General features: G+C 44.5%; 1 long non-coding RNA gene across 1 annotated transcript; it reads right to left on the bottom strand.

Moving 5' to 3' along the window:
• Positions 1-279: 279 nt before the first annotated feature.
• Positions 280-13,843, bottom strand: LOC310899254. The gene is made up of 4 exons (XR_014584110.1): positions 13,729-13,843; positions 10,540-10,630; positions 4,410-4,543; positions 280-4,305 (listed from the first exon to the last, which is right to left on the bottom strand). It is a non-coding gene; the product is annotated as an uncharacterized lncRNA (long non-coding RNA).
• Between the last annotated feature and the right edge of the window lie 257 nt (positions 13,844-14,100).

The raw sequence follows: 14,100 nt of genomic DNA, 5'->3' as shown, positions 1-14,100 counted from the left end.
GGTCCCCCCTGTGCTGCCACTGGAGGTCTCAGCAGAGACTGAGGAGTTTATTAAAAAAGGTGAGTAATTATGCGGAGCAGCTCACATATCCACCACAACATATGTGCGCAGCCCGTGACCTTTCTCGATGTTTCTGCAGCACAGACTTCTGCAAGCTTGCCACGAATGTAACAGGTAACCAGAGACCTGCACCAGGGAGCACTTGCTGATTACACCGCGAGCTGCTAAACAGCTCTCTGACAATGAGCATTTAAAGATCAGTTTCCTTTCCCTCTTCACTTTTTTTTTTTTTTTGGCCTAATTTATTAGCGTGAGGTCATTTTGATTATTAACACGAGCCCTTTGCTTTCTGCGGGCAAGTGCTTCCACCCTCACGCTTCACGTTTACACACTGCCTCTCTGAACACTTTATTACTTGATTTTCCTGTTTGATTTCCCAGGGCACTTCAGTTCCTGTTCTGAGATAGAGCATGTTCACAGAGTGAGTTAAAGACTCGCAGATCTCCAAATCTTCAGGGATAGATTCTTTTCCTCCTTCTCAGTAGCTGACAGATGGTTATTCTTCAACAAATAAAATCCAAATAGTACGAGTCTGCCCTGCTGCAGAAGCAAGTTCTTAATAAGCTCCTTGCTGTGATGAAAGGAAATAGAGGAAAAAGCAACAACCCTGAAGTGGGGGGATTTAGAGTTAAAAATAGACTCCATGTGTCCATTTGCTGGAATTGCACAGCAGAACTTCCCTTCTGAAGGGGACTTCAATGGCACAGAGGCCTGGTATTGACTGTGAGGAGCTGAGCTATATCCACAGCAAAACCTCATGAGCGGCGGCTGTTTTCTGAGCCAGTGGTAACGATGTGCCAAGTCTGCCTCATGCAGGACCCCACATGTGGATGTACACTGAGGGAAAAAATGAGCCTGCACCCATCCATGCTGATGCACTGGGGTGAGACCTGCTAGGGCTGTTGGAATGGGAACCCAATGGGTCTGCCAGGGGCATCAAGGCTGAGATGAGTTTATCAGGCAGAAGCTGGCTCAGAGAAGGCATGAAGGGCTCTCCAGTTGCCTGACTGCAAGCTCGTACTGTCCTCTGGACACTTTCACTGAAGTCCTGACCGGCTCTGAAACAGCTTTATAAAACTTAAAAAACCTGCTATGTCTTCATCTTAAAAATCCTGTTCTGGAAACCTGCTGGTTCACTCCTGCACAACTTTATGGGGCAGCTCTGTTTTTTCTTGGGCCAACTTCTGCTCTGGTTAGCATTAGCATGGGTCAATTCCCACACCGAGGTTTGGGCTGATTCCACACCATCAGCAGGGTTATCATGGTTGTGCACAGACAGCTTGACCCAGCCCTTTTAGCTCTCCAACGTAAAAAGGAAAGGTTTAGTATACTGAAGATCTGGTGAGTGGTAGTGTGGTGGACATGCAAAAGGCATGTCAGCTTTACCACCTGCTTGGTCAGCATTACCACAGTGCCATGGACTAGCTAATCCCTCTCCTCACCAGGCAATTCTTTTCCCTTACGGAATTGCTGACCCAAATCAAGTTTTCCAGATGCCTAAAATATTTGTAGATTTTCTCCTTCTCACTCCTAAGGAAATAAATAAATAGATAGATAAATAGATAAATAGATAAATAAATAAGGTTGTGGGAAATATGAATGCCTGCCTTGTTGTGAAGGGGTGACTTCTCAGGCTGGCTGGAAAAAAGTGACCACTAGTAAGGGGTACCACCCAGGGGAGAGAGCCCTGGCACTCTGGTGTTTGAGAGCTGCTGAAAGGCATCTTCATTAGTTCATCATTAGCTGCAGACTGTGAGTGCACTAACCTCAGACAGCAATCCTCAGACAGCCCATGGGTTTCAGTCACCATATCAACTGATAAAGAACAGTCTGAAGCCAGCCTGCTATTAATTTTTGATTACTTTTTCATAATTCAAAATCAATAATTCAGATCACTTAGAAAAAGCAGTTGTTCTTTGGATATGAAAAATAGAAGTGAACAAAATAATATTCTAACCTCAGGTTTTTTCCCTCATTGTATCTCCTCAGATGCTCTAAAATACACTCTTTATTTCACACTGTGCTTCATTTGAAGTTCTTCAGATTTTCCTAGAACCACCAAGTAGGAGTTGATACTTCCCTGACTTGTAGTCATTGCTTCAGAGAAAAAGAATTGGGCATATATGTGTTTTCTTTTGGGTGCTTTACAAATCTGCATTATCAAATGTCTAGACATAGTGCCAAATGTCTGTATCCCTCTCCTCTCCCTATTCAAGGCCTCTGAATGGACTCAAATCCCCAGTCCACAAAAACTTAGCCTTTGGCCCTCATGTTTCCCTGGGATTACTCAAACTTCAAGAACCACAGCACTCTCAGCTATGCTTGACTCGGAGTAGAGGACACATTCATGTTTCCTGAATCTGGACTTCATCTTTCCTGCTCATCCATTTTCCTTCTGGTCTTACAACATCCTCCTGGCCCCGAGGAGTCATGCCTTACAGGGGCATCAGTCAACAAGGACAAGGATCAAGAACTGAAAGCTCTTGATCTCCAAACTCTTGGTAAAAGGAAGCCAAGCATTGTCGTGGCAATCTTTTGAGGGAGGCACAGGAAGACGCATCAATTTCGCAGTCAGCATGTAAAACAATCCAGTATCCATGCTCAGGCCACAACTTCTGTTGCAAGATCAGACATCTTCTACCTCTGAAGAAAGCTTTTTAAACTTTTTTTCAGGCCAGCCATAAGGCAATCAGAGCAGTGCAATTCAGATGACACCAGCAACAACGTGTGCTTCAGAGAGGTCCAGCCAGCCAGGCAAGGCCCAAATGCCAGCTGCTGGCTGCCATGGCACTTGTCACCACCACAGATATCCTTTCCCTACCAGCTCATGCCTCTGTGAGCCTCTACACAGGGACTGCCAACCAAGGTAGACATGGAGGAGAGCTGGAGACACCGCAGGGTGCTCTGGACCAAGATCTGTCTGCCCTTGTAAGCAGTGCTGAGCTAAAACCATGGCTGTGTGCTCCTCTTGGGCAGAACATCACTGCAATTGTCTGCAGACCAAGGGATTTTAGAGCAAAAGGATGGTCAGTACCGATGGGTCCTCATAAAGCTTTTTGGTCAGCATGTGGTGACATGGGACCACTATTTCTCCCAGTGGACTTAAAGAAAGTGTCTGTATGTTTGGCAGGGAGAGACAGAGGATTTGCATTAGTTGCTTGCTTTCCTCACTTCTTTTTCAGCCACTTGTCTTTTCTCTATTTAAAATGGGAGACCTCAGCATAGCTGTAGGATGACAGAGCAGTTCTACATCTCACTTGATTGCCCATTTCTCAACTCAAAATCTGCAAAGGAAGGTTCATTGAACATCAGAGCTGAAGGATATAGAAAGCTCTGTACGTTCTGGGAGAAGTTATTCTCTAAAGCTACAAATCTACCTGTTCTTAGTTAACTAAGCCCACTGCCTGGATTATGGCCTTAAGGGGAACTGTTTCTTCCCCCAGATGTGCATGTTTCTGTCTGTATCTCAGCTCAGCTCAGCCCCCAGCATCAGTACCTCCTGTTTTGTGCCTGGGTGTGTGACCTGCTCTTGAAAGCCCCTGCCTTTTGTTTGAATCTTGGTAGGCTTTTGGCTGCAGTAGCATCCTTCAACAAGCAATTGCATGAGCTGGCTATGTACTGTGTAATAACAGACAGTTTCTATGTTTTCTCTGTGTTGCCTTCTGGTTACATAGGTGTTGGCTTTATCCAGTTAGTCTGACAAATCACCAAGTAATGTACCCTTTTTTCCCTTCTTTCCATTATTGCTTATGAAGGCCTGTGAGGCTTCTCTTAAAAACACCAGAACCTATGAAATAGGATTCAATGTCTCCAGTAATTTTCACTGCTTGTTTCTCCTCCTACATGCTTAGGTTTGTTTCCAGTCCAGCAAAGGGCTGAGGAGCGTGACTGCATCCTGCTGCTCCCCAAGGATCGCTGCCTTATGTTTCCCAGCAGAGCCTTTTATCTGCCGCCGTTCTGCCCAATTGCCTGGGCTGTGTGACACCTCCCTGAAGGTGCTCCAGCCTCAGCAAACCCAGACAAGGGGCTTAATATCAGCCCTGGGAGAAGCAAAGGGCCCCGGAGCTGCTCCTGTTTGAAAGTCCTGAAGCAGCAGTTCAAACAGGCTCTTGCTCTGCTCTATCTGAAAGTTAAAAACTGCAGCAAGGAAGTCTCGCTCTTCGAGGCACTCAGGTTGCTCCTCTCCCCACCAGTCTCCGAGCACCTCTTAAATCACCTTTAATATGATGTATCTTCACAACTCCTCTGCAAGATAAGGGCGATACCATCATCCTTGTTTTACAGACGGAGAGCCAGGGCACAGACATAGTACTGTTGCCTAATCATTTTTCTTTTATTAGTGAGCTTACCTCCGGCGGTGCCTGGTTACATCTTAGTCAGCTGGGTTTGCTCAGCCCTTTCAGTAGCTGCTCTTCGAGGCCATCAGATTGATGGAGAAGCATCAATCCAAGAAGTTTGGCCAGTTGAGTTGTTCCAATTCTTGCTGTACAAAAGTGTAAAAGTGCAACTATAGAGAACATACAGAAACCATACACGTCTAAAAGCATACGATTAAAAACAAATATTGCTCAACTTCATGAGCAACTGTCACTGCAGCCATGTGCTCAGCGCACCAGGACACCTTTCTGCCTTAGAAATAACCACTGAAAATACAGCTTTGACTGAAGCAAAAATATTTTTTCCATCTCTCCTTGTGCAGTTACCACGCTGGCTGCTGCTTTCCAGAAGAAGATGCCCCCCGCTACGTGGGTAGTGCTCACTGTCTTGTGGCCCTCTGCAGACACAACCTGTACAAGGCAGTCTTCAAAGATGTTGTGAAGGTCCATGTTGTATTTGCACTGCATGTGCTAAAACCTACAGTGATATTGAGTGCTACGAGGTGGTAGCTGGGCAGTCCCCACATGATAGCCTACCAAATCTTTTCCCGTTTCTCATTTTCCTTTCTTCCCTTTCTCTTCCTTCTTATCGGCTGGTATATGACACCTGCTGGGGAATGTTGGCCTGAAGCCAGGAGGAACAGAGAGCAGCTGAAAGTTTCTTGGCTGATCTCTTTATGGGGAGCTCTCAGCAAGTTTTACACAGACAATGAACAAAGTGCCATTTCTTGCTTTAAAAAGGGTGAAGAAGAGGGGGGTGGGAAAGCAGGACTCCGTGGTGCAGATTCCCTGACAATCCCAACTTTATGGAAGGGCAACACAGATCAATCTTGAGCTCTCTTAATATGGGACCGAAAGCCAAAAATCAGTCATCAAATGGCACGGCAGGTGCTAAGAGCCACCCAGACTGTGTCTCCTGTAGTATAAACAAGTAAACTGTTTGATTTCAAGCTCCGGCTATTTTACTCAGATACCCCTTGTTTACTAAGTGCTGAATGGCACTCAGCATTTACAGATGTAAAGCCCCTGACTGGGAAGGTCATTAAAATTGGCGGGAAGATTGGGTAAAATCTGAGAAAATCCACAGGGGATCCCAGCTAATTAATTATGGTTTTGTAATGCACCTAGGAGAACAATGTCCAGAGCTCTGAGCTGTTTGAAGGGGCTGTTTAAAAGCAAATTAAGGCAGAATATCTACTGTAAATGTACAATCGAGCTGTATGCTAAAGACACAGGCAAACTTGTTTACCCTGCTCCTGAGCCCTCTTGAGCATGTTAGGTTTGAACATTGGAACACAAATGTCACTGGGTTAGGAAAGCCTGTGAGAAACAGAGCAGGCAGGGGAGGAGAGAAAACATCCACTGGAGAAAGAAAAAAAAATGTTTTAAAAAAAAAATTAAAAACTGCAGCAAAAAGATAAAAGTAAATAGAGGTAAAGAAAGGGAAAAACAAAATATTCTAGATAGAGCTGAGTTCACTGACCACCTGCTACAAAATTTCTACATGTTTCTGCAACAATTATTTGCATGGGCTATTAAAAATTATCAATTATGTTTGAAGAGAAGCTGCTGGCACCTTCTGCTGGGCAGGCTAGGGCTCCTGTTTGGCATGAGACTGGTGATGCTGGGACAAACGTCAGTGGTGTGCGCCCCATGGACAGCCGCCACGATGCCAGCTCTGCATCTGCACCATCTTCCTGGAGTCCAGCGAGGGCTTAGCAATGACCCACCTCAGATTTGGGGTAAATAGTTGGGCTCTGGTGAGTGACAACCCATCACATGGTTTCCAGCTACCATTACACCCATCCCATATTCAAAGTATTGCTGACCCATCCTGGTGGAGGAAGCGTCTGCCTCCCACCTGCTCCCCTCTGTCTGCAGGGGCATATTTTTTTCACAAAGAAAAAATTTTGTCTTGAGTCAAAAACCTGCTCTTTGGAGCGGGCTCGTGGGGCTCTGTTGCTCCCTATGGCTGAGGGTTTGATTCCCATAATGAATGTGACTTTTTCATCTGAGAGCGTAACCAGATACCTCTGGCGGCTTCGCATATTTCAGGAGGGGGAAATATATTGCTCTTTCTGCTGATAACCTCATTTTAGTTTGGCACAATGTGCTAAAAACTCCCCGAAAGACAGGTGAAGCTGGCTCTTTGGAAAGTGCACATGTGCATGTCGCTGTAGTACCTGCCCTTTTCAGACTGCTCTGCAGATGGTCTTGAGGACTTCACGGATGGTTGGCGGCAGTATGTGCACATTCCTGTATGGGGCTTGGATGACATGAAGTGAAGAACCATTATGTAACTTGGAAGATTGTATTATACAATAACTTAAACACACCAAAAAAAAAAAAAAAAGAGGTGCATCCCGGCCAAGTGCTTCAGTGTGAAAAATGAGATTCGTAACATTCGCAAGGCTTATCCCATCTGCCAAATCTTCCTGAGCATTACAGCACGCAATGGAGTTGTGCTAACCCCGTGCGTTATTATGACTCAGCTAAGTGGGAGAGGTAGGGCAGGGCAAGGCAAACTTTACTATCAGCATCTGCTTAGAAATTGAGCTATATTTACAACACTGGGGCTGATAAAATGTCTGTTGTGTTTGCCTAACACCAAACATTGCAATACACGGGTTACCAGAAAGGGACTGGATTGGCAGCTACATTGTTTAATTAAGATCAAATTACCAGAGGGCTAGATCTAGTTCTCAAGATGTAACACTGAGATTATTAGCGAGAAATGAGTTTTGCTGTAAAAATAGTACCTGCCACCAGGTACAACGTGTAGCAGCTGGCAAGAGAAACCCAATGTTGGCAACGTCGAGCTTTGCCAGCTGCCCCCCTTCACCAGCCTGGCATGGCTCCTGTGCTCGCCCAAGGGACTTTGGGGTTACAGAGCAGAGAGTGGGGCTAGATGCTGTCCCAAATACCCTCCCCAGTAAAAGGGCAAGTTGCTCCTGTGTTGGACATGCCCTCCCAGAGAGGGGCTAGCAAAGCTGAGTGCTGGGGAGGTGACCATGGGGGTCCCTCCAGGTTTCCTGAGGGAGACCATCTCTTCAGTAACAGCAGCAGATGCCAGTTGCCAGCACAGGAACATGCAGAACCAAGAGCCTTGGAGCTTTGCATCATTTGTATTTGTTTATTTTTCTCTGAAGGTGTGAGCCCACGTTGTTAAAATCCCTTCCCCTCTTGGACACAGTGAAAGGTTAAGTGGCCTTCCTCTGAGACAGTAGGACTTCTGGCATCTCCCACCTGCTTGGCAGCCCACATCCCTCCGATTTATTTACTTCTGCAATGTGTTTCTCTGTGTTGAATGTGAGTAAATTTGGGCAATGGATGTAGGAGTTATGAGGGAGGTTTATACAGAGGCAGAGACATGACTATAGGCTTGTTTAAGCTTAATTTTCTCAAGGAACCAGACTGAGATCCACCCACTAATGAAATATGCCCTGCTTCTGCTTATCTGGTGAGACACTGGAGAGTCTCAGCTTCCTGGTGCTCCAGTTTCCCTCATGCAAAGTCTCCCTGTGACCTGGCGTCACCTCTTTTCCCCTACTGAGGTCACGGTGCACAAAAGCCAGAGCATTTCAAAAGCAACAACCAAACCTAGGGACCCAAACTCTGCCCAGCGTTGCCCACCAGTAAGTGGCCCTGCAGCTCCAGCCAAAGCCAAAGCACGTTGCGTCATGGCAGCATTTCTTAATGAACTGTTGGTTAGCTGGAGACTCGAGTTTCTTCCTTGTAGCTCAGTGCTCAGGAGAGGGGAAAGAAAGAGAAGTGTGTTGGTCTAGCGCTGAAACAACTAATTTATGTACTTACACTGTGACTTAAGAAAGTTCTGCTCTAAGTGAGTTTATTAAGTGGAGTCAGGATGTCTGACAGCTAGCAGAGCCTCTGCAAATAAGACAAGGCTGTTAGTAGTAAAAAGTCGGAATCCAGTTAAAAAATAGCTCCTCTGGTTACAAGACTGCTTGAAATATTGTACTCTGGAAATGTTTGTGTTTTAAGCTGTTTTAGTGTACAGTATAAGTCATTGATTTTTTTTTTTTTTGATTTTGTTGCTAAACCTACGAGGGGAAATGTTTTCCTCTGCTTGCTGGACAGCAGCCACGAATTAGTAATGACCAGCCATGTTTCAAAAGTGCGTGTGTATTTTAATCTGCATTGAAAGCCATGTTTATCTTCTTTCTGGAAGCTGGAGGAAGTTTCAACGTCTATGCTGCTAGCAAAGTGCAAGCTGCTGCTGGAGGCAGGAGGGCAAGCATCTGCGTGGGCACCGAGCATCCCAGCACGAGGGAATCAGCTCCACCTGCACAGCTGATGGCCACCTCTCTTCTGCTTCAGGCTTCACGACCTCGGCCCAGACACTTTGATCAGCCTCATCCTCCTGAGATAGCTTCCTCACCTCGGCGTCACCCAGCTGTAGTCCTCATTTCTTCAATTGGATGCAGAGCACCAGCAAGCTCCCATGCAGGGAGTGAGGAGGTCTCAGCAGCTGGGGGAAATTGCTGACACTTTTGCTCTTCCTGACCAGCATCTTCGACGTATGTTATTTAAGAATAAAGGTGCTTATTTCAGAGCAATTGCCCAGCTTTGTAAATTTATTGCAGCTGAGTCTGCAGCAGTTACATTGGTTCCTTTATGGAGGTAATTTCCTTTGTCCAGGAGAAACTGAGATAAAAGGAGGATCATGTAGAGGCTAAAGTGTTAATTTGGGATTTGGGACACCTTGGTTTAATTCCTTCCCCAGACCTCCTTGGACAAACCACAGTCTCTTACTCTTACCCAAAACAAATGTGGAAATTTCATCAAGTTTGCCTTTTGGGGCAGCGAGCAAAACACTGAAGAAAAGGCTAAGGTAATAGTTCTACATAAGTACCTCCAAGTGCGGTCCAGATGGATGTGCATGAAGAGATTAACTTCCTGGTTGCCACCTTCTTTACGTGAATACAGCTTGAGAGGAGCCCTGCCAAGGCAAAAGGGGTGAAAAAGGGAACCAGGCTCCTGTGATTTACAGTGATAAGGTCCCACAAGTCTCTTGATTCTCATTAGGCTACTGGAAGCAGCACACCATTTTTCCAAATTCCTCTCTGTTCAATTACACCAGTCACTTTTGCTGGTGACCAGACAAGCAGAAATATGCAACTCAGCCCTTCTACTGTTATTCCTTCTCCTCCAACTCCACCATCAATGCTTTGGGATTGCTAAGGAGGGCAGTTATGACAGTGGCATCCTCACAGCTGCTCTGGAAGTTTCATATGTACAAAATGTACTATTAATAATACATAATTATTTAAGCCCCCTCCCCCAATTTGTCACAACCTTCAAAAAAGATTGGGCTTTAGAAGTGTAATGAAATAATCACTTTTTTGGCTACATCAGCTTCACAGTATTTCTCTATTTGGGCGGAACAGGATAATCTCTGAAAACCACACCCAAGTAATTCCAGTATTTCTGCTAATGCGTGTACACTTTGCTTCTGTAACCTGAACTAGCATGTTCCCAGCTAGCTCAGGTATTTCTGCATGGTACTTCATGGAATAAACACATTCCAGTTGCCCCTAGGCCAAGGCCCTGTCTGATGACAGTCATTTATGCCTACTGAAAGCATTTCTCTTTCCTTGTACGTCAGCTTTGCTGAGGTCTTGTTTGAGACAATGTTCTGAACAGCGGATGGATAGAGCAAAGGATATAGGAGAAGAGAGGTAAAAGAGGTCCCCATGATCCCGTGGAAATGTATGGGAAGGATTAGGAAGTTTGAAGGAGTCCTTGAAACTGAGTAAACATGAGGGTGGTCCAGAGAGACCTTGAATAGTAAAACGGTAAAATGAGGAGATGCAAGAAAATTTAAGAAGTTCAAATTTTAGTGATCTTAGCAAAAGAAGCATATTAAAGCAAAACAAAATGAGTTCCATAACACCTTGCCATCCCCTGCTAGTGTGAGAATGAATTTGAATTGATTTCTTCCACTGAAAGTTCAATATTGCAGAGACCATGCTCATTTCCTAGCATGAAAACTAATGACCACCAGAGATGTAGGAGGACTATATAGAGAGTCATACATCAGTATCATGCTTAAAAAATATGCTGGACTTGGTAAGCTACCAACCATGACTTCTTCTGCACGTGCAATGTTCCTTGAAGTGGCTCAACTGATTTCATCCCCTCTCTGCCATCTCTTAGGTAAGCCTTTCTGAGCTCTGCATGGGAACCAGAAGAGGAAGGGTGAGTTCAGTACTTGCTTTGGTCTGGGGACACCTACATTGCACAGATTTTCAGTGCTAGGTAAGACCAAACTAGTTTTGTCCTCTTCAGTCTACACGCACCGTCTGGATGACCATAGCACTCATAAACCAGAGGGAAAGCCCTGGTAAGGACAGAGATTTTTTAAGCTGCCTGTGGCCTTCAGCAGCTCTGTGGTCAAAGGAGATGAAGCAAATCCCCATCCTTCTTGAGAATGAGGTAGACTGAAACTTCACAGTAGCACCCGATGGACATATTGATTCAGGTTGACCCTTCAGTTAGGATTAGTGGATAAATACTGGAGACTGCTATTTCACAGGGGTGTGCATATAGACATTGTCTTCTCTAGAGCCAGGCTGTGGTCTGTATTCTGTATTTCTCCTTTTGCATCCTTCAGACTTGTAAGTGTCTTTTTGACCTGGGTGAGCGAGCATAGCTTAAGATGGTTTCCAGCCCACTCCATGCCATTGGGTCAATCTGAGCAAGCAAACATGGCCCTTGGGGGTCTTTGCGGATGGCCTGGCACCAGTTATGATCACTGGGAACTTGCTGTGGAGATGTGTTGTGGTCTGACTTAGGAGAGAAATGAGAGTAATGGCCTTCGGTTGGTATTAAGTGGACGGTGGCTTGCATCCTAAAAACCACCACAAATATGTTATTACATTCTGGTGAAAAGGACAAGTTTTTACTTGTGCAGAAGCTGGAATTTTATTGAACTGAAAACAAACATATGTCTCAGAGCATGACAGTGGTTCACAGTGCCCGCAAGTTGTCATTGTATGTAGCTCTGTAAGCTGCGTAATCTGGATATTTTTTGTGCCCTTCATTTTCCATTTTTAAGTGCTTACCATTCTGTGGACTAAAGACGAGGCAGAGCATATACATTGAGCAATATGCTCTTCCCTTTCAGAGCTTTTGGCTTTCTATTTGGATTGATTAGTCTGGATGTCTTTCAGACACGGGGGGAAAAAAATAGATGTACTTGCCTATACTGCCAAAAGGCACAGTTCATCTGTGATAAACCTCAGAAGACAAAACAAAACAAAAACAATGGACTTGTAGCATGGCTGTATTCGATTCTGATTTTCAGTATTCTGTGTTAGCCTTTCAAAAACTAACATTGATTCAGAGTATCTATCGCAGTGCCAAGAGCTAACCCACAAGGTGGGGGAGGGAGAAGGGAGAGGTGGAAGCATTTTGCAAATGGAAGACTGTGTGCATTATTCAGGCTTTAACATTGCTTGCATTCATGGAGCAATGCCCTTCAGTTTGGGAAAGCATCACAAGCACACCTCCTGTTTGGCAGGATGAATGAAAGGCATCTTACAGAATCTGTATGTGAGACCATTAGCCTGACGTCCGAGACACTGCAAAAGCTCTGCTGATAAACCACACCTCTTGAAGGAGACTGGTATCCTTACATCACGGACACAGGCAAAGCCCTCAAACCTGGGCAAATAAGGCCTTGTCTATAGGCCAGTACTTTCCGCTGTTGCTACCCAAGGGACGCAAATGCAGGGAATATCTTGCAAAAAAAAGAATGATTGTCTCATCATTCAAAAGGTAATTTCATGAGTTTGGGTGTGGGGTTTGGAATTAGTGCACTGGCAGAAACAAAGTCCCAGTCATTATATTGCAGTTCTCAGCACTAACTCTTTGTTTCTACAACAGAGGGCTATACTCTAGACCCCAGTTTCCTAGAAGAGTATATACTAAGGCGTGGAGGAGAAAGGCAACTCAGTCAAGGCTGTGGAGCACAGCAAGGAGGAGAGTCAGACTAAAACCACATCTCTACATTGATAGCCTTACCCATGGACAGCACAGCCTCTACAGAGGACCTTTTATGCATCTACAGATGGAACAAAGTTAGCCAACAAGGTGTTAAAGATTCCTCTGACTGCTTTTAACCTTGTTGAACCCAATTGCAGTGTTCTGAAGGAAAAAAAAAAAAGGAAAAAAGAAAAAAAAATAAAAAGAAGGTCTTAAACATCCTGAAACCCTGAATAATAAATAAAATAATAATAAAACACAGCCTGTAAGAATCTGTTCAGTTGCCTTAATACTGATGGATATTGGCTCACTGGTATAGAAGAAGACATTTTCAACCAAAATGTTTTAACTTCTTGCTTCAACTCTTCTAAACATTACTATTCACAGCCTTCTATTTTATTGCTTTGTGAGTTTATTTATGTGTCTTAAAGTCTCTTCCTGAAGCATTTTGGATCAGTAGCCCTTCGAAACAGAGACTTGCCAAGTCCATCTTCGAATAAACCTCATCACTTTTAGAGCAGTTGTGTGGGTGTATTTGGAAGCAGTCCAAAGCAAATCCCAGCTGAATTGCATAAGTCTGGTGTAAAACAAAAATATATGGGGTGGGAAAAGTTTGTGGCATTTGAGTAAAGGATGGAAGGGGGAAGAGTGAGTGAGAGAAAGCATATTAAGCATAAATATGTTGCTATCATAAGTCAAGCAAGAGAGTAAACTGAATGCTGTCGTATGAATCCAAAAAAGAAAAATGTTTCTGTAGTAGTAAAATAGGCCTGAAAATTCTAGCTTCCCCACTCTTACTAGATTATAAGATGTTGTGGGCTGGAAGAAATATCAGGAAGTCTCTAGTCCCACCTCCTGCTCAAAGCAGGGTCAGCTATGAGGTACTTCATCCTGCTTTCCTCTTCATACATCTTTATGACTAATGTATTTGAACAACGCTTTCTTGACAAACCCCTTCCCCATGGTTGCAAGACCAAGGAGAATGAGAATGAAAAGGAACACATCAATGATTAAAAAGACTTAGGGACCTTATTTCTCAAAGACAAGATGGAGTAAAATATAAAATCATTCTTTTAGCTGAAACAGTTCAAAAATCAGTGCCAGCCGTATCCAGTTGGGATACCATCATTTTGATCCCAATGGAGTGTTCTCATGGGACACCTGTTGGAGGAGAACACTTGTCCAAGTGGTCTAATAGTTCTGCTTCGCTCAAAATGGCTTTGCCTCCCACCACAACAAGCTGGAAACAGGAGAACAAATGACACTTGACACTTTCTTTACTTACCCATCCTGATAAGAGAGATCACGGATTGGAACCAAAATACCAGGGAAGTTCATGTCTCCCCCCTGCCTGGCTGCCTTGCATGTTCCTGCGGCTTAAATACATATCAACACAATCCGAGAAACCCAAGATAGGGAGGAAAGCATGTAAGTTCCAGCTGGGCTGAGGGACGCTAACAGATGTACTGTACAAATTATTTCTTAGCACCCTTGCTGTGATTGCTAATTCTGTCCAAGATTTCCAGGCCTCTATGAAGGGATAATTATTCACATAACCATGAGGATTCTGGGCTGAATACACCAGGACTGTAGTGCCTCTGTGTCCCAAACACATGCCTGTTTGATGATCTAAGCAGTGGCTGGGTTAGTCAAACTA

The sequence above is a fragment of the Anser anser genome (assembly GCF_964211835.1).
Source record: "Anser anser genome assembly, chromosome: 4".
NCBI lineage: Eukaryota > Metazoa > Chordata > Aves > Anseriformes > Anatidae > Anser > Anser anser.
Note: the sequence above shows the minus strand (reverse complement) of the source record. Positions and strands in the feature narration are given on the sequence as shown.